The sequence below is a fragment of the Oreochromis niloticus genome, linkage group LG7, assembly GCF_001858045.2.
Source record: "Oreochromis niloticus isolate F11D_XX linkage group LG7, O_niloticus_UMD_NMBU, whole genome shotgun sequence".
Classification (NCBI taxonomy): Eukaryota; Metazoa; Chordata; class Actinopteri; order Cichliformes; family Cichlidae; genus Oreochromis; species Oreochromis niloticus.
The window spans coordinates 37,174,690-37,199,297 of NC_031972.2; positions in this window are offsets into that span (position 1 = coordinate 37,174,690).

The following is a 24,608-nucleotide window of genomic DNA, read 5'->3' on the forward strand; positions in this document are numbered from 1 at the left end:
AAACACAACCACAACGACCTAATCGTGTTCACTTTTACCACCATGGAGTCCTTACAGATCCTGATTTGGATGAGAGGGTGGAGTGCTAAATTATCTACATTTGATTTTATCATAAAAATGATCAAAGACAATTGATTTAAGAACAATAAAAACAATAAGAGTAATACATTTAATTGAATGAATTTGAATTAATAAAAATTAGCATAAAAATATAAAAATGTTAATAATGAAAAGCAGAAGAAGAGAAGGAGAGATTTACTGGGGGAAGAGACACATAAACTGAAGCTGACAAAACTAGGAGAGAGCTTTCAGCTGGTATTAAAGGCTGTTAGTGAGGAAGATGAGCTGATGAGAGGAGGGAGATGAGAACACCCGTGCACCAACAGACAGAAAGAAACATCAATTTAAGAATAGGTTTCACTGAGTCAAACATACAAGAAACAAACTGGATGTAATTTAAAAAAAAAAAAAACTTTCTGAAAAGACACAAATAAAGAAACGGTTTAACTTTAGTTCAAAGTCTTTTTTTTTTTCTTTCTTTTTGGAAAGTGGCTTTACAAGAGATAAAGAGTTAAAGAGATGATGTTGAAGTTTGTTCCCTGAGATTTAAGATATGATGCAGGGGCTCAGTTCTAAAGTGGTAATGAAAAGTGTAACAGCATGTGAGCCTCAGACTGTTTGGACCATCACAGATACCATATTAGTAACAATCAAATAAATTCTTCGAATTTCACTCAAGTAAACCGGAGCTCAGCCTTCTTGGACGCTCTGTTAGTACAGCAACCTCACAGCAGCCATGTTGTTGGTCACATGACAAAATGCTCTAGAAGGTAGCTCGCTGCTACAGCCACCTGTGTCACCATTTACCTGTCAGTCAAAGAGGCCACGCCTCTAATAATGCAAACATTAAACCTAAACATTAAATTTAAACAGGTGAATAGGAATGGGAATCGCCTGCCTATCGATCCCGCTTCTTGGCTCGCGCACTCTCTCTACGATCAGCTGATTTCAGTTCGTGTGTCGGAGGAAAACAGTGGCACAGTCTCCAACGTGGACATGGACATTACTTTTATTTTTATTGCATTAAAGGATGAGAGAGCGATGGTGAATTGGAGGCTGCTCCAGGACAGAAACAACTACATTATACTGTTAACACAACTTCGGCGCTTCACAAGGACCTGCACAGACAGCATGCTAACGCTAAGCTAGCCAAGAACCCAGAGAGCTATGTTAAAGCAGAGTGAATGCTGACCCCAGACCAGCACCGCGATAAAGTGAGCTGCTGCTGAACTTCAACAGGTAACAAAGTGAAGGCTGCAGCCTCCGTTTCTACATGTTCACGTTTCTACAGTAGAATCAACATAGCAAAGCTCTTTTCATCTTTGATTTGTGTTCATATGTAAATACTAAGAGAAAGATCATGTGTGTCCTCATTAGGATAGGGATTTGTGTTGGTGTGTGGGGCTGTAGTCTGTAGGTTTATATTGTTGATTGGTAATTATGAAAAAGTGTGTTTCAGATCATTTTACAGAGTAGCATGAAAGTAAAGTAACTGGTAGTATAAGAGTGTCTTTCTCCTGGGTGTAATTAAGTAACGTACTGCAATACTTTTAAGAAAAGTGTTCAGTGTAATTTGTGTAATAACTGTTTTACTTTACTTTTTTGAGTAATGACCCCTACACTGATCACAACAAAGAATGGAGATACATCCAACATGCACAAACATTTGACCATGCAGTTGTGTAATTAATTTGCATGAATGTTTGTCTTTGATATGCTGCTTAAAGATGGTGGTTACAATGATCCAATGAGAATTGATAGGGAATCATAATCGCTAAATTCTTATCAATTCCCATCCCTACAGGTGAGCTTTAAAAACATTATCACCCCAAACAGTTGTTATGAAGGAGGAAACATTTTGTGGTGCGGCAACCAAGAATAAAATGTAAACATGACTTAATAGAGGATCGATGACAGAACCTTGTGGAACACCACGACCTGTAAGAAAACACTCTGTGATGCCCTGCTCTGGTTTTTGTTGCTCACAGTCATCGCTGATGTCTACTGCTTCCAGAAAAACTGGATGTAAAATACTTCATACTCGGCTCTTAGTGAGTTATAAAACCATTCGGCCCTCTGTGCAGGTGTTATGAAAGGGGTTCTCCTAAAGAGTCTGGAGCTGCTTAAAGGTCAAATATTCCAGAGCTAACCCAGAACCAAACAAACCCGTTAAGGCATGTGATTTATGATTGGACTAAAAGCGGGTTTATCCTGATGTGACTGAAGCCAAACTGTACCATATAGTAATGTGTTTAATGTGCAGGTATGAATCCTTTGTCCTCGCTAGCCTCTGCATGTCTCCTGTCATCCTGCAGGCAGACTAAGGAACCCCCATATAGAGTTAATCATTACATCCCAACCCCTACCCTCATTGATTACCCACATACTAAAGCCGGTGGAGCAGTCAATCCGGCATTGGATGCAGATTGCTGTGGCAGAACAGTCGCCTCAGCCTTTAAAAGTGCTTTCATTTTCTGTGTTTGTGCTAAAGAAATATCGACCGACTCCACTCAACAAGTTTGTGCCCAGTCGATCTGCAGCATAACTCTGCTGTATCAAGATACTGTTCAAGCAGCTGCACTGACAGCACACACACACACACACACACACACACACACACACAGTGGATAACAATAGTTTTTTCTTTCTCTGAGCTTTCATCAAACTTGAATTGACTTTGTGTTTTCTGACAGTCGAGCTGTGAGATGAGAAAAGGGGCAGAACTCCTGTTAATCAAACCCATGATAAGATATGATAATACAGTGTGTGCAGCGGAGAATACCAGAATCCAGACTGGCCTATCTGACTTTCTGTTTTACTCTAAATCATGTTTTACATTTAAATCCAAGCCAAAAAGCTATGTGGAGTCAGCTGAACATCCAACATATGCCCTGTTGGAGTCTCTTTGTGGCCAAACCTGCAGCAGGAGGCCAGATGTGTACCTCCTCTGTCACAGTCATGATTTTTTTCCCACCTGCAGACGGAGTAAAAGGTGGGTGTATCTCCTGTGACATCATCTGACATCCTGTTTTGAAGTGTGGAGTGAGTGTTTCTGCCATCACCATCTTGGTTTCAAGAAAATAGATGTGAAAAAAGGGGCGGGTCTAACTGTGAAACCACTGAACTGAGTGTATCAACTCAACAGGAAAGAGGTCACAAAGCAGTTTTTAGACATTTCTTCCTGTTAAAGGGGAGTTTTTCCTTCCCACTGTTGCCAAGGGCTTGCTCACCTGATTATTGGAGTTTTTTCTGTTTTATTGTAGGGTGTTTACGTTACAATAGCAAGCACTTTGACAGGGCTGTGGCTGTGATTTGGTGCTACATAAATTAAATTTTATTCTATAGATCCAGAACCCTTTCTGCAACCACAGCTATCGCCATCTGCTGGCCTATAGATGGAACGCAGGTGTAAGGCACTTCTGCTTCTTTTTTGCAACCAGGAAGTAGAGCTGGGCGATATATCGAGTTTTTTAAAAATATCGATATATTTTTATACGAGATATAAGATGTGACAATATCCTTTATATCGATATAGTCTATGTTACGTTATAATTATAGTTGCGGAGCCGCAAGTTTGCCTGTCTTTCGTCCACTTTTGTCTTTACCCAACGTTACTTGACCTCGCCTCTCCTTCACTGAACACAACTCCCCCTCCTCCCCCATTGCTTCACCTGCAGGCAGCGACAAGATGGACACGGCAAATCTCCGTTAATGAGTTACTGCGCATCGCCCCGTGCGTGGGGCTGGACGGCGTCAACGTGTTAATTCTGGTTGTGCTTGATGACCGCGAACCGATTTTATGTGATACACAGCGCTCAGCAATCTGTCAAAAAATGTTTTAGTTCGACTTTGCTAAGCTACGGAGCTGCACCGCTTGATGGATTGTCGGAGCATTACGGCTACCGAGGAGCCTCGCGGAGTAATACGTACTGTGCTTCAACGTAATATTACCGTATTGTGTGTGTATAAGGACCATAAATGGCTCCTGTTCAGAGACATGGTTACGAAGCGGATTTCAAACTCCAGGCTGTCAGTCACGCAGTAGAAGTTGGGAACAGAGCAGCTGTGAAATCTGTCTATGTTATTATGCTCAGCATCTTTTAGTTTACATTTTGACTGCACAATTGTGAGTTCTTTGTTATGCACAAAACAACATAGTTTTCTTTTATTTATAGAGCATCATTATTTAATAAATGCTCATAATTTATTTTTGAGTAGTTTTTTTCATGTACATCTATGCTGTATGTTAATAAAAGTGCCTGTGTGACATCTGGGACACAGCTTTGACTAAGAACTCTCTTTTTGTTCTTACTTTATGGCTTTAAAAAAATATTGAGATATATATCTTATATCGCCATCCAGCTAAAAAATATCGAGATATGAATTTTGGGTCATATCGCCCAGCTCTACCAGGAAGCTCCAATTATGTCGCCACAGGATGAGGACGGTGCGCTACATTCAGGGGCATGCAGCAGGTGCTAGCGATACCTGCTGGAGGCCAGGACAGTTTTAATACAGTTTTGCTTTCTACATATTTAAAAGTATATGTGGAAATTATTTAAAAGTTCACACCACCCAATCATGTGTGGCAGATTTTGTGTCTTTGCAGCTACGCAGCTTCATGGCTAAATGAAGACTTTATAAAACGACATGATTGCTGTCCTTTTCCTGAGAAGATGTGCAGGAATTGTTAAAGAGGACAAATGAGAGCGGAGTGTGTGCTGACTCGCAGCTGTTTAAACAGGAGCAGGAGTTACAATGACTCTTTGCTTAGCTGAAGAAAGGATTCTGCCTCTGAATGAAAGTGCTGTCCACGGCCGTCAGGCTCACAGCTCAATATGCCGTACAGTGACTCCTGAACGCCGTTTCTGGGAATCTTCAGAGTGCACTGCAGCATTCAGAAGCTGTTTAATCTCTCCAAATCCTCAAAGTGTCGTGCATCTCTTCCTCCGCTGCGTCGCCTCGCTCATTATTTCTGCTCAAGGATTTCAGCTAAGCATTCAGACGTCGGAGGCCTCTGGGTTTCAGCTGAGATGTAAAAGCTTTGTTAGAAATGTGTAATTTAAAATATTCTCTCCCACCGTCTCCTCGGAGATGTTAAGCAAATGAGCCGAGCGCTTAATCTGCTCTGATTAATATTTTCTGCTGGGAATAACTTTCAAGGCTTTAAAGTCTCATAAGAAACAAGATGTGAGACTCGTTTAAATCTTTGTAATTTATACTTTCAGATCTCTGATCTCCCTTCATGCTGATGCCTTTGAATAGAAACAGATATTTTCTATGAATCTATATTTTATGAGACATTTGGCTGCTTTAGATGAATTAAACAGATTACAGCTTTATGCTCTGTCAAGAATATCTTTAGTGGTTTGGTGGAAAATCTCTGCAAGTCATGAAACTATTTACAGCCTCATATTTCTCTTTCTTCCTCTTTTCTTCAAGCCAGAAGTGACCAAGTTATCATTTAACATTAGCACTAATTACCTGCTAATTAGTACTGAGTAACGAAGAAATAAAATCCTAGAATTTCACTCATCAAAATTGGAGCTCAGACTTCTTGGGCGGTTACTACAGTAACTTCACAGCAGCCATATAGTCACAATTTTTCATTAAAAATGCCCCAACAGCGCAAGCATCATCCAGAGGTCCAGTTCAGGGACTCTGATTAGCTGAGGTGAAGATTAGAAGGCAGCTACAGCCATGCCCCTAAGGTTACGTGTGAGAAAAGAGAGAATTTACATTCATTTCACTGATAGTTGCTAGTCTGTACACAGTTTTGTTGAGAATACGAAGCACATGTGGCTACGAGACCATTTTTAGCTCTAACAAACACCTGGTTGTTGGTTCAGGTCGGGGTCAGGGTCATGTTCACACCATAAACAAACCGCTCGTTCATTTGGAACCGTACCAAGATCACCTTCTCCGAAAAGCCTCAGTGTGGTTGTTTTGGTATCACTCATGTGATTACTGTGTTCACATCCGCACAAACGCAGCGCACAAAGTGGGAGAGCAAACCAGAGTGCGATCTCAATGGACTAAACACTGCAGGCGTGAAAACACGCTGTGACGAATCATTCTGGTTTTGTTCCTGACTGTGATCTCTGATGGTTACTGCTTCCAGAAAAACTCTGATTTGAATGTAAAATACTCCAGACTGGACCTTTAGAGGCTGTAAAGTTGCATATTTGAGTCTGTGGGGACTGACTCAGTGAATTAGACTGCTTCAGAAATGTGAACACAAGTCCACCATGGGGAGAACGTAACGTAGACTATACCTAACGGGATTCATCATTTAGAAATTGTTTGGTCTTAATTTTCATGTATGGAGGTCTTAAAAAGTTGCTGGTTCATGTTGTAAATGGAGCAGGAACCCTGTGACGTTAGAACCTCAGGATGGGTGGTTTGCCTCGCCCCCAGTGTAGCCGCTGTTTACTGGCCAAATGTAAAAGCGCCTGAGTAAACTCCATTTAATGTGGCCCGCTGTAATTGAAATACATAAATATGTCAAGTGAAGGAGCCTTAATAGACCTGCTTAGGCTGGTAATTGCAGCAGTATTGTTTCCCTCTGATTAGGACAAAAGCACTCCCAGAGGACCCCCCACCCCCTCAGCTGCTTCATCTGCATTAGCCGCCTCTTCCCCTGCTTTAATCTGCTCCCTCCTCAGGTATTTAGAATAAATCAATGAGAATACATGATTGTTTAATGATTTTTGGAGGAGCTCTCTTCGACCACAGCTGCATGATTTAGAATGACCAATCCCACTTTTTACCATTGATCCGCGGCTGGGGGAGCCGAGCATCCTCGCTGAAGAATCGCAGCATTTAGAGCGCGCTCAGTGGAGCTTCAAGGTTACAGAGCACCTGAGGAGGCGAGAGGGAGGGGGCTGAGCGAAGGGGACCCGGCTTAGGAAAACTAAAGGTGGATAATCAACAAACCTCATGATACAAAAGGCTGATGATCAAGTTTTACCACCGATCACTCTGAGCCTTAAACAAGTGTCCTGTTGGTCACCCTCATGCCCCTTCTGGTACCTACCGTGTGTCTGGTTAAACCCATTTTCCGGTCTGCTGTTTAAACGTGAGTCTGTTGGCGGGCCTCTCGCTTTAGAGCGTTTCCAAACGTCTCTGCAGACCGATGATCCATCAGCTGCTCCGTGCCTTCAGCCTGTAACATGGTGTTTATCTGTTACTGAACCAGTTAAAGGTGAAATCGTTATTCCTGCAGGTTGATTTCCTGAGGCTGAGGATGGAGGAGGAGGGAGCGGTCACTGTTGCCTGGCTTGTTGATGGACACCTTAATTACAGTGGAAGCTGATTAATTATAGGGCTGCCAGTTGCCACTTTGCAGTGACCTACTTCCTGCCACTGCCCCCTCAGCTGGTTAAAAAATGAGAGCGTGGCGGGAATGTCAGCGCTCAGTAACTTGGGTTTGAACCTGGATCATCTGAGACGGGCTCATTAGCACGTTTACTGGAGGTCAGCGTCAATCCAAGGACATATGAAAGTAATTAATTAAAATCAATTAGTTCAGCCCCACTTACACGTGTGTTTAAGACATCTTTGAGTTCATTCCAAATTGCTTCCCTGTTTTGTCCGGGGTGGGTTGGTTTATAATGGGAATCGCATATTTCCAGTACCATTAAAAATGCAGTGTTACTGATCAAATCTCACATCTGCAGACACAAAGTCCTCCTTTTGCTTTAACGTGCTTCCACGTGTGGAGGAACATGTTTGTGTCCTTCACTTTAGCATTTATTGTGTTTTAATGTTTTAGCTGGTAATAATCATGAACATGAACTGATGGACTTCAGTCTGAAGTTTGCTGTCAGATTTTAAATAAGCGCGTTCTTATTCACATTGACTGGTCAGTATGAGATGTGGCATAAATGAGCTCAGCAGCATTGGAAATAATAAACTTCAGTCACAGTGATTCAAACCTGAGTCAGTATTAGACCTCCTCCTCTTCCTGTGACTGTAGTGATCCCCTTTTAATATGAAAGGACTCGTCTTTCCAACATGCTGATGTCATGACATCAAATCTCACTTCTGAACATTAATATTTTATTTTTATGTACTGTGTGTATATATATGTATGTTGTGCATATGTCCATAAGGGTTTAATAACTATCAGCTTTGATCTTCTAAGTTATTTATTTCTTATTCATTCATTTTTGCCTGTCTTTTAAATTCGGGAGGTCTTCAGTCTCTTCGTCAGACGTGATATTTGGAGTTAATTATAAACGTTCTTTTTACAAATGGACTGGGTGTTGTTCGTATCCGTTTCTGTGATTTCCTTTTGGGATTAAAACACCGGAAACGTTAAACCCTCGCAGTGTGATCGCTCTGCTTTGTCTGCTCTGTTTGTGCTGCTCGGCTTTAATCTTCAGCTCCTCTGGAGTCACTTCCTCGCTCTTTTCTTTCCAAATATCCCCACCCTCTTTTTCAGAAGTGGACCGGGTTCATCTGTTTACCCACAAAGCCTTTGGGTCAATGATGTCAGCCTGCCGGAGGCTGAATGAAAGGCCACGGTGTGTTTTAGCTGCTTCATCATCATCCTCTCCCTCACTCGGCTGTTATTTTAAGCATGCGATGGTGACATTTACATATTTTAGCTGCTGAACTTGTCAGACATGATAATTTTGCCCAAAGCTGACAGCCACAGAGCGCACAGGTCTTATCAGGAAGGAGAATGTTCTTATCCTCGTTAGAGTTATTGGACTTTAATCAAAATTACCCCGTAATTGGTGTCTGTGATTAGATTAGCTGTAATAAAATCAAGCCGTCCCCTCCCCTTTAAAAGGATTAGCGTGGGTTAAAAAACAGTGTTCATTCTGAGCAGCAGCACAGGAGCGAATGCAAATGCAATCTAATAGAGGAGAAAAAGCATCAGATGGAGGGAAAAAAATGGACTTGTTGGGAATGCAAATTGGCCCGGCCCCGTTTTATGCTAATAAAAGAAGAGCAAAACATTTCAATGTATTCTTGTCTTGTTACAGTCGGGCTAAAAGCTTCTAAATCCCTACCATTTACCAAATTAAACTAATTTCAAGTGCTTCCAAAAGGCACATCTGTAGGCTGACGTTTGTCCCCCGGCCTTTGAGAAGTGGGCTCCGCCAGAGCATTCAACATCCCATTGATCCCTGAATAGCCATGCCTGTCAGGCAGCCATATCAACCATTATCATTCTAATTTTACTGCCTTTCTTGGTCCCTAATCTCATTTGCAATGATGCCGGAGCATTTCGCGAGGCCACTGCACTTTCTTCAGAATTTCAACAAGGGCATTAAACCCCCCCAATTTACATTAATGAAGTGCACATTTAATTAAGGCGGGCACAGCGGAACTGTGGAGGGACACATGCCGGGACGCCAGGTGGACGAGACGGGTGGATACGAGGCGAGAAGGGAACTCCGGGAAGGACGGACAAAATATCAAACTAATTATCCTTCATAATGCTGGAAAGACAAACATGCAGGCGGAGGTCTTCATACTCTCAGAAACCCCCCACCCTGTCCAACGAAGCCCCCACCCCCACCCAACTACAGGAATCTTACAAAAAGCAAATCTATATTAGACAGATTCTTCCAAGTATTGCATGATGCAGAGTAAAAGTAGTATAAATAAAAATATAATAAAAGCATTGTTAAAAGTGTGGCAGGCCCAGAGTGAACGCACCACTGTTCGAGTTGTTTGCAGTGGCATCCTGTCAGGTAAAATCTGCATCTTACTTTTACTGAGCGAGGCCTCCACCTGCATTATCGCCTCCACCTCGGAGCTGGGCTCTCGGGCTCAGATTGGATCCTTTACATGATTCTGCCTTCAGCTCCAAAACCGTGGAGCAGCTGACCACCGTGTCTTTGGCTCTGTGGCTTCCTTTAAAACTCACCTGTTCAGACCTGCGTGTGGGCGGGGTTTGTGCGTGTCCACTTGGCCTTTTCCTTCGGCTGGTGACTGTCTCTCTATAAAGATGAACTTTACTTACATTTCTTCTTCTTTTGACTTTATTCCTGTCATTTGAATGAATAAATGTTTTTCTGTGTAGCACAACAAACTGCCTCTGACGGGGTTTCAGGAACAGGAAGTTCACCCTTCTGATAACGTGACCACAGATTTGAGTTTAACAGGCTCGGGTTGGGTTAAGCAGATCTCTGGCTGTATTTTTCTCTCTGTGGTTGGACTCAGAGGCGTGATCTGAGGTCAGCCAGCGGTGGCTGAACGAGACTTCCTGCTCATTGTGGGCTGTCGCTGTGGCTGAATGTGTGGTAGCAGAGAGGAATTAGAAAACATGGCGCCTTTACCAGGGTGGCCTGCCAACCCGGGTGGTGTTGGTGGAGGGGGGTGTCACACTCCTTCTCCCCTGCTTTGCACAGACTGAAGGAGGGGGGTGTTAGTCTCAGTATGGGTGTCCTCAGAATAAGTGGTGGTCTCTGGGGTGGAACAGCAGAGGGAGGAGGGGCAGACAATGATCCTGCTCCTCTGGCGTGAAAAGCCAAAGTTATAAATTCATCTATTTGCTCTCTGCTGACCTCAGCTCTGAGGCGGCTGAGCACCAGGAGCCCGGACTCGCCCACAATACATCAGCCTGTCACAATATTGAGGAAAACGTGAAGGGGAAAGAAAGACGAGCAGATGCTTTATTGTCTTTGTAATTTCCACATAATTAGCCGGGAAGAAAAGTCCCCGCTCCGGTTTAATCACGCTGAATGAACTTGAAGATTGCTGCCATTCTGCCCAACGCCACCAGCCGCCCCGCCCCCCCCCCCCCCCCCCCCCCCCAAAAAAAAAAAAACTGCTGCAGAGTTTAACTGTGCGTGACTGTGGACTGTGAAATTGGTTAACACACACACATACACACATGGCGGCTGTGGCCGACCCCATGCTGACTGTTGATGTAGTTGAACAGATTAAGCGAATCAATCTGTTAACACCTCCGAACATTAAGTTGGGCAGGCTGATTTAATGGGGCCACTCAGGCTGAGAGCAGCGCACCGTCATTAGTTAAGACTCCACACGCGGCCCCATCAAAGCCACATTAGGCTGTTGATGATGTTTAATTTGCTTTTGATAAGCCACCTGAAAGTTGTCCTCCGCTGATGAGCCTAATAGTTACTAATTACAAAGATATTACTAATGAATTAAAAAGACATTTACCTCCACCAGTAAAAGTTCTAATTAAGGAAATGAAGAGCGTCCTCGCTGACTGACTGCACTTTAAAAGTTGCTGCAACGAGCACAGCAATCACTACAACTGTATGTGTGCATTCATCAGCTGATTTGTAGACCTTTAACTTTACACGAACAGGTGTTGTCACACGCACAGGCTGCTGTGATTGGCTGAGTTTACATTTCACGTTTACTTCCAGACTTCAGAGTGTAACTGAGAGGGTGCACAGAGTTAGTTATTGCACATGTGTCGGTAAGAGTTTACCTTTCAGAGTACCAGATACTAGGAAGAGAATTTTTAAATGAACCATACAGATGTGATTTACATGCTGAACATGGTGCCAGAAATGTGTCTCGGTGTTGTAACTTCAGACCAAGTTTAGCGCATACTCCCACATATTTCTGGTCCTCAGTGAGCTAAGTACTGCAATGAGCAGAACTTAACATGGAGCATCAGAGTGACGAAGAATAGTTTCCCAAAACATGATCCAGAAAAGCCATGGATGTACTACAGCCAGCAAAATGATTTTTACAGTGATGGGAGCAGGTTTCAGTGCTTCCTGTTTTTAAATGAACATTTTATCGGTTGGGTCGAACACACAGAGCTGTGCAACATCACAAATGGACTTTCATCTATTTTTCTTTTCTTTTCTTTTTCTCTAAGATGCAACACAGAACATAGCAAAGAGTCTGTTCGTGAGTCTTTCAGGTGGGCAGAGGTGGCTGTGATTTTGATTCTTTTATTTGACTTTAATAAATACCTGCAGCCTCACACAGCGATATGTGCATTTACACCTGTTTGCAATTCAGCAGACCTTCCTGCACTCCACCTGTGAGCTGCCCAAACCTCCAAGTATCCAAACAGTCTTTGTCTAATAGAAGAATTTAATCCTGTTATCAGAACGCATTGATCCTCTCGTTGATCTGAACTGCCATGCTGCAATGTTCTGTTATTATTGTTAGTAACTGATTTGTTTCTTCATCAGGCAACAAACTTTTAGTTAATGGGGATCCAGGAATTTTAGGCGGGATTCTTTAACAATGGGTCAAATTTAGTGTCTTTTATTGCTATTGAGTAACAACTAATCTGTAATCATGTGGAAGGAAACACAGCAACGAGACTGCATCCCCCCACCAAGCTGGAAATTCCCTCCACACCATGAACTAAGTCCTGGGGTCCAGCAGTACATGTAGTCTGATGTGAATATGTGACACTAAATATACAGTTTGCCTGAAATGATTAAAATTAGTCTGTTTCATTATCACCTTTGGTCATCTATAATTATTCATTGATGACGGAAACATTAAATGTGTCAGCACACGGCTCTGTCGGTTTCCACTGGTCTCAGTAAACCTGCTCCTGTCCTTATTGTGTGGCTCCTGCAGGACTGCCCACCCTGTATTAGACAAAAACCAAGGGGCCGCAGCCAGAACATGTGTGTATGTGTTACCAACCTTTTAAATGATCAGTTATTTAGTGAGGAAAACAATCTGCAGGCCAATCTGCAGCTCAGATTTAAAGTTTTACCTGCAGGAGCACCAAGTTTAGAGGATCAGCAGGAAGAGCAGCACATGGAGAGCAAAGATGAAACAAAACTCAGAGCTCACTCTGGAGAGCGGGCAGTGGCTGATCTCTAAAACTCTGCAGTGAGTGACATTTGTGTATTTTCTGTGTGCTTTGCCACTGATCTGTCCTTGTGGCCTGAGTGTCTTTGAGTGCTCCGACTCTCCATTCGAGCAGCAGAAGAAGAGCGGCCACTCATCCGCCTCATCATCTCATCCCACTGCCGCAGCCGCCACAAAGGACGTGGCAGGAAACGGTGGCAGAAAAGCTCAAATCTGAAGATGAATTAAAGTGAAAGCAGCTGGACAAGGCCGGCGCTCCATACACGCGCAGTGTAGCCGAAACGCTCCCCCCTCCTCGGCGAGCCGAGAATGAATGGCCCACTTTATTACAACGTGCTGTGTGCAGTCAGACAGCAGCTCCGGGCCTCTTTGCCACCGTCAGCCTTTATTCACGGGCTGCAGGGGGGCTTGTAAAACTGCTCTGCCTGGCAGGGTGAGGGCTGGTGGCGCTGGTGGGGGAGCTGCATAACAAAAATCAGCCTCGAATTAAAGTCCAGCTAAAGACTGGGTGGGCTTTTTGTCCCCCGCCCCCTGCTCACTCTGACGGCTGATTCCCACCATGGTTTCGGGTCTGACCTCGACCGACCGCCACTCTTCAGCTGACAGCTTCATGGGCGATGACGCTCACTCATCACTTAAATCCTCCTTCATAAAAGAGGCCATATTTTCCTCAGTCGGCGGCGTTAAGTGGCGGTATCTGTCTAGTATACCGACCACGACAGGCTGTCAGCCTCAGGCTCACTGAGGGCTTAACATGGAGGTGAATATGCCGTGAAATCAGCCACAAAGAGGTTCACTGCAGGGAGCAGATCACCCACAGGGGGACAAGAAGTCTGTCCTGCCTTCCAGAGTAAAGATCTAATCAGGAGGTTAACCTGACCCATCCTCAGATGGACACCAGGTCCACAGAAGGTCAAAGGGCAGATTTATTAAACATGTAAAATAAAAAAAAAATAAAAACAGAAAAAATTACTGAAAAATACTGAGTATAGTACAACAAACAGGAGTTTCAACAAGGAGACTGGGGTTCATGTCCATGCGTGACCTGTATTTTTAGACTTTATGTTGATATTATTATTTATTTACCAGATCAACTTTATTAGGCTTCTGGCATCACGTACCTGAGCCAGAAAGGCTAGCTCAGGTATTGGAGTCACAGCCTGGAGGAAGCTCACAGCGACAGCAGTCTGCAGGTTTCCTTTGTAGTTTTGCAGAAACATGCATGTTTCATGTTTGGTGCAGACTGGTCAGCGTGAGTGGACGTGACACTTCAGCGATGGTGTTTCTTTCCCTTTTCTCTCTTCGTGTTCTGTGTGCCTAAACTTTTATCGCTCTCACACAAAATTAATGTCTGATTAATATTATTTCTCTCCTCCATCCTGTCTGTCTGCTCCTCCCTGTGTGTGAGATGGTGCACTCAAAGCGAGACTAACAGCAGGGCAAGGACTAATGTGAGCATGATTAACAACTGTCAGTGAAAATAAATTAAGTAAATATTTCATTCTGGTATTTTTATTAGATTTATTTTTGGTCCCTGGATTGGATTCAGTTCAACCTCACAGCGAGAAGGCTCTGAATGATCTGCTTCCACTCTGCGTGGGTCCTCTCCGGGTTCTCTTCCTCCCACAGTCCAAAGACGTGCACAGGGCCGGTTAATGGTGATTCTGGATTAACGTGAGTGTCATGTTAGTCCTGCAGTAGAACAGTGGGCTCTCTCCAACATAGCCCTGGGTTAAAATGAGTTAAATAAGTTGATGGATAGAATAAAAGTGTGGGTGCATCAATGCTGCAGTCGGTGAAATTTGGGTTGGCATTTGCCAATAAGTGGCTAAATTAGCCCGCACAGCTTAGTGGGGACGTGTTTCGGACACTGATTGAATTTTTAAAAAGCTTTAAATCATGAATTTTTCTCTTGCTGAAGAAAACATGTAGGTACCATAAAGTTTTCAGATTTATTTTATGTTATGAAACCAGTTCATCTCCTAAGGTTAAAAATGCATTTTAAAAATATTTAATCGTTACTTAAATGTAATTTTTTTTTTTTTGCTCCACTGAGGATCTCACGGGTTATCTTTTGCTCTTAGAGCTGATTCCTTGGTGAATCAAATGAATTATTGATAAGAGATTATGACACGATGCTTTGGCCGGAGTCTGAGGGTTTTGCAGTGAAGAGCGAGGAAGGCGAGTCTGGAGTGACAGCTGGGTGCTGGGAGGTCTGAGTGGACAGGAATAAAGGGCAGGATGAGACGTGTCGGGCAGTAAAAGGACGACTGTGGAGTGTCGAGGGGCGTTTGGGGGGGAGAGGGTGTTTGTGTCTGTGTGTGAGGGGGTGGGATAGTGGACTGTGTAAAGCCAATGAATAAATCAGTGGTTAGTAACAGTATTTGAATAAGAGGAGGAGGAGGAGCCCTGCAGCTGCATTACTGAACAGACAATGGCCGCTCAACAGATGGGAGAGTTTAGTTAAAGAAAGTCGGCGCTTTAGTTAAGAACCACGCCGCCCACGAACCCCATCAGACCGGCTCTGACAGGTGGTCTGATCTCCACGACACCGCAGCCTCTCGCCGCCTTTCTTCCACTGAGCACGCCCAGACCGCCCGGGTGTGTCTGAGTCAAACGCCTTGATGTCCGGCAGCTTTCAAAACACCTGATGTTGGTCTAATCCGGCTGATGTGAGGAGGAGGAAGTACCATCTGTTGCTTCATGAAGCTCTCAGCATGTGTGACAGCAGAGCCGCTCTCAGAGAGGTCACATGATACACCGCAGCCTGACCCTCATCCACCTCCACCAATCGTCTCTGAGCTTCTCAGCTCAGGTGACCATGTTAACTAGTCAAATACACAACTGACAGAAAGATAACTGGCAGAGATGCAAACATCTGATTGGTTAATCACATTTAATCAGAAAATATGAGAAAGCAGTGCTGTGAAAACGATCTGCACTTCTTCCATGTTTCCGATTATCAAACTAATTTTGTCAGACAAAGATAACCTGATCATATACAACATGCTGATTTTATTCATTAAGGGAATAAAGTTTTCCAAACATACCTGCCCTGTGTGCAAAAGTACCCGGCCCCAACATAATGACCGTCTGTGATAGGTTCAGTGAGTCTTTCACGTCACTGTGGAGGACGTTTTGCCCACTCTTTGCTGAACTGTTTGAATTCAGAGGCTCTTGAGAGTTTTCCTGTCTAAGGAACTCGGCCACTCCAAACCTTCATTCTGTGGACTGAGCTCAACTCAAATGCAAATCAACCAGATTATTACTAGTTTCCTGTTTTTTAGTTTCTACCTTAATAACATTGATAAGTTACCTTCACTTTAAAACTCATTGCTTTAAAACATGTTACGAGATGGTAGTTGTGCTGTTTTTATTCTGAGTTCATACAAACTTATAACTGAAGTAAAAAGATCTTACTTACTTAAAAAAATGTATAATAATAAATATGTCGCTGTAATCTGGATTCCCTCACAGAGCCCAGAGACTTCAGTTTGCTCACATTCCTGAGTCCCACACAGTAACAGGAACATCAGCAGCCCGAATATGACCTCTGACCTTGAATCATCAGTCTAGCCTCAGTCATGATATTAAACCTTTCCACCGGAGAGCACATCAGAGCCCGCAGGAATCAAACAGAAGTAAAGCTCTGATGTGAAACATTAACAGAGTTGAGTCAGCACCAACGAGCTCAGAGCAAAGTATGAAGCAGGCTGCAAGCTCCAAAACTCATTTTATATACACTAACAGGACATTTTATTAGGTACACCTTGTTCCTACTGGGCTGGGCGTCCTTTTCCGCAGCGCTGCTGGAACTGTTCCTCAGAAATCAGCGATGTCACAACATCAATATGACATCATCATAAGCTGCTGCAGGTGTGTCGGGTACATCCTAAAGGTGATCTACTGGACTGAGACTGTGACTGTGGAGTGAACTCAATCTCTGTGACAGGAGAAGATGATGCACTGAGGTCATAAGTGCCTGGTCAGCAACAACACTCAGGCAGGCTGTGGAGTTTAAATGATGCTCAGTGGCCTGAAATGCTGACGCAGGCAGGATGGATCCGTGCTTTTGTGTTTATCCAAACTCTGATCCTGCCATCTGTGTGGTCTTCTGCTGCTGTAGCCTGTTCAGAGATGGTCTTCTGTAGACCTTGGATATAATGACTACTTTCCTATCAGCTTGCAGCAGTCTGTCCTTTCTCCTCTGACCTCCAACCTCAGCAGGGCATTTCCTCCTACAGGGCTGCTGCTGGCTGGATGTTTACTCTGTGAGCTCAAAAGATGGTTGGTGGTAAAATCGCAGCAGATCAGGAACCATGCAATGCTCAGCCACACAGACCTTCTGCCATGTGATTGGCTGATTACATATTTACAGTTAAACAGGTGTACCTAATAAAGTGGCTGAGTGTAAGCAGATTGCAAAGAGCGAGTCTTGGCTGGGTTTGTGTAAATGCCCCATGATTTAAACGCCACCTTTAAGAAAAGACTCGTGTGAGCCGATAATAAAGAAATTCTGAGAACGATCAAAGAATCTGGAACAATTTATTGAACATGTTCGCCATGTTGGTCCTTCACTTCAATAAATGGCGGGAACATTAGAGAGAAAACACTTCTGGAAAATGTGAAATATCCAGCAAACAGACGTGAATCTTTATGAATGTTTGCGGGACTTCATCTTAGATAAGTGAAATAATTTGTAGCGAAAGCAGCGACGCTTCACTTTGATGGATCTGCCTCTGCTCGCTCTCTCTGCGCTCCCACTTCCAATTTGTAATTTCCCAATCATAACGGATGGCTCGAGAAAGACATGAGCTACAATATGTTCATCCTTCTTGGTGGCACACTCACCTGAGGGAGATGTATCGACTGGCTCTGACAGCCGGTCGCTCCGAGGTAATTTAAGGCATGTGGATGTGCGTGTGAACACCTCGGGCGGCGTGCGTCGGCTGACAGCGCGCCACGTTACGACGCTCCGTGTGACTGATGCCGTTTTATATTCTCATTTCTCTGTTTAGCTCAGAAAAGGCGGCCCGATCGACCCTCGTAGAAGAGACGGATAGAAATTGAATTCTCTGTGTGTGTGTGTATAAACTCGTAATTGAATATCATATTTATTTTCCTATTCATAAAGGCTGCTAGCATTAGCCGTGCATTATCTGATTTTATTAGCTTTGCGTGGGATGAGTTATCCTCCGGAGCCCCTCCTGCTGCCAGATCTGCATTTAGGGACACTGAGGACATTAGAGTTAATCACCCCCCCACACATAGATAATGATATTCCTGCTCAGGGACGGGGGCCTCCTGCCTGTGAAGGTTGAAGCTGAAGTTCTGGGGAGGACAAACGCTCTCCTTGCTCCTCGCTCTTTGGGAATGAATGATTTTTAAGCGAATTAGCGAGGGGGGGGTGGGCGGTCCTGATTTGGAGCTTTGTGGAATCTCATTAAAAGCAGCTTTGTTAGGCACAGCCCCCCAATAATGACATGCAGGGAGGCCCGGCGCAGCCATAGGTCCGCTCATAATGGGCCTGATTCATGCATCTTTGATTGCCATGTGGAATTGGATTAAAGGATCATCTCGGCTCTTAAAGACGTGTGTTTGTTGTGGACAGTTGCACAGTTGCCTCCTGCTTTGCATACATCAGCTCAGTGGACAAGGAGAGGTGAAAGTCAATTAAACATTAATGCTTCTTTAGCATCGAAGCTCCAGCTCAAAGAGAGGAGATCACATCGGCCTGTTCAGACCCAACACTGAGGGAGAATCACTTTTATTACTGTCATTGATGGTTTCATCCAGCTGCAGACGTCAGAGGAGAGATCAGAGACATTTTTTGATTAGATTAGAACATTTTTGTCTTAAAATAGAGGCATTTTTCACACAGAAACCTCCACCACCATGAATTTCCCTTAAAGTAGTAAATAGATATACTATATAGAGAAAACCTGGATTATTTGAGGGATTATAAAGTCATAAAGGTTCAAAAAACATCTGATATTAAATATGTACATTCATGTTAAAAAAAAACCCAAAACCCTGAATATCTTTTTAAATTACTTAAATTATAGTCATAAATTCACAAGCAGGAACCTGAAATTTCCCACAAGGTCTCACAGATTAGAAAATCATAAATCTTTCAGAAAAAACTCAATTTATCAAAAGTTTTAAAATGTGTGTTTAAAAAATATATTATTCTCCCACCACTGGAGCACTCATCAGATTTTAAATGAGCTTTTAGAAAACAAAATATTCTGCTTACATTTACAAGTACAATTATCATAAAAATGAATATTGTCCTCTTAAATACATTTACATAATTATATGTAGAAAAATATAATAATTCAGGGATTATAACATCAGAAAAATTGAATGGAAAAAAAATTCTCATATTAAATACTTTTATAACAGGTACAGGTGTAAATCTCATAATTTAGAAGGAAAACTCAATTATTGAAATAATACTGTGAAATAACAAATTCTGAATTATCTGGAATAAATGTGTAAATTTACATGAAAAAAATTCAGCAGAGGGGAAATATAGTATATTTTTTGAAAATTCTGCTTGATGTCAGAGGAACTGCAGGCTTGTAGGGAGTTCACATTTTGTAGAGAAAAGGAAGAAAATGACATCATACTGGGACTGTTGCTTGATTCTGCTGGAGGCTTCTTCCTCTTAAAAGGGAGTTTTTGCTTCCCACTGTCACCAAAGCTCTTGCTCATAGTGGGTTCGTCTGGTTGCAGGGGTTTTCTGTGTTGTATTATTATAGGGTCTTTACCTTAAAGTATAAAACACCTTGAGGCGACTGTTGTTGTGATTTTGTGTTATATAAATAAAACTGAATTAAACAGCAATATGTCACTGCATGTAGCTACATCCATCTTTTATATACAGTCTGCTGTTCTGAGTTTAAAAGTGTGACTGTTAAAGAGGTTTTTGCCACACAGACATGCTTTACTTGGGCGACTGTGATATATTCTGTGAACATTTTCGTGTTTTAATCTGTCTGTGACTACAGTATGAGTCAATGAGTCATTCTCTGCCAAGTAGCTGCGTTAGCAGATTATTATTGCACCATGATAAGAAATGTCCAAAGTCATTCTGCTGCTCTGTGCCCACAAATCCAGCCTGATTCAGTGGGAAACACTTTTTCATGCCGATTGCTGCACAGAGGTGACTGTTTTATTAATTCAGGAACTTTTCAGGGAAAGTTTGGGATATTTTTCCTCGAGGTGAAACCCGCTCCTGCAGGTTCCTCCAAGCCCTTCACGGTGACCACGCTCAGAAACTTTATGAAACCCAAGGAAACAAATGAGAAGTGTATGAATGTGATTTCCAGCCTCAACCTGTCACATGACCGCTCCTGTAGTGCTCACATTAACCCCTGAGGCTCCTACTCAGATTCCCGTTGAATTCATCATCACAGCTCCTGTGCAGTGCACGCGCCCGAGCTCACGCCCCGCTTGCACCTCGCCCCTCCATCCTTGCTGCGCATCCGTGGACCATTCATCACCGGCCGCTCGCTGACAGTGACGGATGGGTCAGCCCGCCGCTGGCACTCTCCCAGCCAGAGACTCATACGGCGGTGGCAGCAGACTGACAGCTGGAGCAACATGTCAAGTGGTGGAGAGAGCGCGGCCATTAATAACCTCCGTCACATGACCGTGGCGGCATGGGGCCTGGGGAGGGGGAGGGGGAGCGTCCACGGAGGGAGATGTCACAGGGACAGTCATAGATGCTGGATCTTTAATCAAGAGCTGATGGGTAATGAATATATCGCTCACAAACTGGATGGCGTGTGGCGGGAGGCGGAGAGGGGTCTGATGACCCATCTGTGGCTCGCTGTGACCCCAGGGACGGATCCTCTTGAAGACCAGAGCACATGTAGTGTGTCGCTGAGTCAGTGAGAGAGATCGTAATCATCTGAGGAGGACTGCTCAATGAGGCACAAAGGGGTGGAGCCTGAAGGCAGTGGAAATCATGACGTGACGTTCATTGGTCTATAAACCTGCTCAGAGTTCATCACTGTGGTGTTTTTGGTGCTTGTTGGTTGATGATGTCACTTCTGCAGCTCTACCTGAGGTCACATGGTCCTTCTGCAGCTCACACTGGAGAAGCTCTTTCTTCCTGTTTTTCAGCACAAACAGAGCATGTGCAGGTCCGCTTCCATGTTTGTTTCTCTGCTACAACACCTAAGAGCGTCCTTCCTGATGTCGCCGACCTTCAGAGCGTCAGTCATTACTGAGCAGCGAGATTTTATGAAGTTCCTGTTTCAGACAGTCTTCAGGTGTTTATGAAGCTTTAACCACAAAACAGCAGCAAAAGAGTAGAGATGCTAAGGCTGGCGTAGCATCTGTGACATCAGCCGTTGGTTGTGTAGTGTGAAGCAGATGTTTTTGTTGCCACCAGAGATGACCATATTTAAATTGAAGGGAGGGAACACTTAGACATCAGTCTGCATCCATACAGACACAGATACCTGGTAATTAGTGCTCGGTAACACTAATTTCTCTTGCACGTTCTGTTAGTACATTAACCTCACAGCAGCCATAGTATTGGTCACATGATGTCATTAAAACTGGCTCCAACAGCACAAACACGGTCCAGAGGTCCAGTTCAGATGAAGCTAGCAGCTTCAGCCACCTTTGTCACCATCCACCTGTCAGTAAAAGAGGCCACATTAATAATGCAAACTTTAAGCCTTACAATTTAAACAGATGAGTTATAAAAACATTCTCCACCAGTACATGTGTTATTAAGGAGGAAACAATTTGGACTTTGACAAACATGAATATAATTTCAGTAAAAGTAGAGGATTGATGATAGAGCCCTGTGGAACACCTCGACCTGTAAGAAAACACTCTGCGATGCCCCGCTCTGGTTTTTGTGGCTCACAGTGGTCTTTGATGGTTACTGCTTCCAGAAAAACTCTGATTTGACATCATATCAAATATCCAGATGTTTTAGATGTGATATAAAGGACCTATCCCAGTTTAGTTTTTACATTGAGTTTGTGTATTAGGCTGTAAACGTGTTTATTTCTGCTTTAAAGTTTTAACACAGTGGTCTATGGGGAGTGACTCACTGCTGCCTCTGCTGGACATTAGAGGAACTGCAGGTTCTGATGCTGACCCTGTGACCCCATCAGTCATCACCATCTCTCTTGTTTGTGCCTGGATGTTTGAATTCGGAGCAGTTACCGTAGATTTTTTGCTCTGTTGAATCCTGTGCGCCATTACAGTGAATATGAGGCGTCTGTCAGCATGCACCGTGTGGTCTCCTCACAGTTCACCTGTTGGCAGCAACCTGAGCTGCACATTCTCCCTCATGGATCACATGTCAGCTCTTCTCCCCACCCTCCATCCTCCGCCTCCATCTCCTTCACTCACACAAATACAAAAGCCCCTTTGCTAATGTAATTGTATCACTAATTATGCATTTAATTCAGTTATAAGGAGCTAACAGCTCCCTGAGTGGCAGCGCTCGCCGCTAAAAGGCAATTCATCCCTGAGATTGAGAAATCTAATTAAGAGGAAATGCTTAGCAGAGAAATCCTTTCTGAGGATAATCCTGTTTGCTGGCATTAACATCCCAGCTGTGGCTGCTGTTTGCCCATTAAACAGCCTGTGTGTGTGTGTGTGTGTGTGTGTGTGTGTGTTACACACTTCCCGTGACCTCCTCAGATCACAGACTGTGTACCTGTATTTCCACCCAGAGGCCGGATTTGAGCTGAGTTTTCAGGGTTACGATGGTGGGGTACGTCACCATGGTAACCTGAGCAGGTTGCAGATGGATTTGTATTTCTCTGATTTTTGAGATGAACATCCGAGTGCTGGAGCTGTAAAGGTGAGTTCAGGTGTTTATGTGTGCCTGGCTCAAAGTCCGTCCTGCCAACATGAGGCCCGGGTCAAACCCAGGACCCGCTGGAGAGGTTTTATGTCTCAGCCGGCCTGAGAACACGTTAGCATCCTCCTGGAGTTGGCGGCGGTTCAGGAGGACTGAAAGCAGAGTTGTGGTTATTTCTATAATTAGAAGTTTGAATCGGTGAAACTTGATTTGTAGATGACTTTATGAACGGGTTTAATGATGCTGCACAAACTGCAGCGTGTAAACAAACATTAAGCAGATTCACAGGACGAACGGGGAAAGACTGGGGATTCAGATCAATGCGTCAGCTGATCTTTGCTGATCGTTTATTTGATAAAACGTTGAAAAATGCTCCTCATAGTTTCTCAGAGTCTGACGTGATCATGAACATATTGACGGGTCATTATAGGAAAAGCTCGGATCAAAGACCTGGCTTCCCGTCCCTGCAGTTTTTATTTTTATCAAATAAACTGAGCTCAGTGTAACATCAAAGCTCAGATCCAACCCACAGACCTCAAAGATCTGCAGGTCACATGACGAAGAAAAGCATTGAATCCTGAAATCTGAAACACACAGACAAACAGAAAGTTTCTCCTCTGTACACGCAGGAACGACGCTCACATCAAATCTTTCTGCAGAACTGGAGGACGTTCTGCTGCCAAAGAGCAAATCCTCGAGCATGAGATTTAGCAGTTTTTAAAAAAAGATAATTAAATCTGTACTAAACTGAAGCGACTTCTTTCAGTTCAACTTTCGTGGTTTTGGTGTACGCCTCCTTTGAAACCATTCCACCTTCGACTCATCGTCCTGCACATCCTCCTTCAGACTCGCTCTGAAACAGCTCCAGAGATCTTCACGTTCCCGTCACGTGATGCAGGAAACCATCTAGCGTCTGACTGTCCTCCTCAGAAAATGACCAAAACGACGACTCAATCATCAAAACAGTCGGCGATTAATTTTCTGTGACTAATGGCGGCGGCTGTAATTGATACGTGCGTTCTCCTCGTGCTCCTCCTGCAGCTGAGTTTCAGGGACCTCCTGCTCCACACTCTCCATCTCTGTCAGAGGAGCGCGCCGAGGAGCCTTCCCTTCTTTTAATTTACTACGTGAATGATTACATAGCTCATTGGCTGGCCATTGTCTGGCTGATGGATTTAATTAAGTTGGGATTAATCACGGCAGGTGATATTTAATGTTTGGGATGAGGGAGCAGGGGAGTGGCCGCCGACGGAGGACTCGCACCCCGTTCTTAGATTAATGCACCTTCCTGACAGAGGTTGAAAAATAAATTTCACCCGCTTTGCCTCCTGGCCTCTCTTCATTTTTTCCACATCACAGGCCAGTGCTCGCCCCGCCCCCTATGACGCAGCCACATGCTCAAGATGAGTTATTTTACAGTTGGAAGACGTCCTCCTCTGGTCCTCACTTCTGCATTCGACTAATGGAAATGTCCTCGAAGCAGTGAAAAGGCTCCAGTGTAGGCCCAGATTGCAGAGGGAGGAGGGCTGAATTCTCCCTCATCTGTGACAGATCCGGACCTTCAGCAGCAGAAACCCTCCATGAATCAGCAGTGAAACAGCTCCTGCGTCCTGAAAGCTGTGAGGCTGGAGGCAGCGCTCAGAGCACCTGTGGCTGAAGCTCCGAGCTCTGCTTGAGCTTTAATTCAAACAGTGCGACAAAAGGGAACACAGAGGCCGAGAGGTGGATTCATATTAATTAACACAAAGAAACAAGCCGGAAGAAATGTTGTCGGCAAACGAGAGGCTCTGATTAGTCAGGAGTCGCTGAAACAAAGCAGCAGATAACAGATGTATTCATTCGCTCATTATATTTACGATATCTTTACACTTCCTTTAATTATCATCTCTTAAATTCTTACTGCTGCTAATATCTTTGT